Genomic DNA, 345 nt, shown 5'->3' on the forward strand with positions numbered 1-345 from the left:
AATATGCATTTTGTATGATCCCTCTTATTTTGGTAAAATAATTAATTTAGCAGATTCAGCAAGGTGTATGCAAACTTTTGACCTCAACTGTACTGTTATTAATATTGATGTAGTTTGGAATTGGAAAAAACATATAATCAGAATATGAACATATTATAATCTCACATATATTTAGTGGACCCTGTTTTTCAGTTTGCTTGAAATTGCCTTTACGTTACCTTAAAGTTCAAGTAGAGTTTATCACAAAAACATGTGAGTAGCATCATGTGATGTCATTTTCTTCTGTGGTGGACATTTTGAACAGATTATGGAAATGTGCTCTTTGTTTTTTGTTCTCTGTATTTA

This window comes from Garra rufa, chromosome 16 (assembly GCF_049309525.1).
Source record: "Garra rufa chromosome 16, GarRuf1.0, whole genome shotgun sequence".
In the NCBI taxonomy this organism is placed as follows: domain Eukaryota; kingdom Metazoa; phylum Chordata; class Actinopteri; order Cypriniformes; family Cyprinidae; genus Garra; species Garra rufa.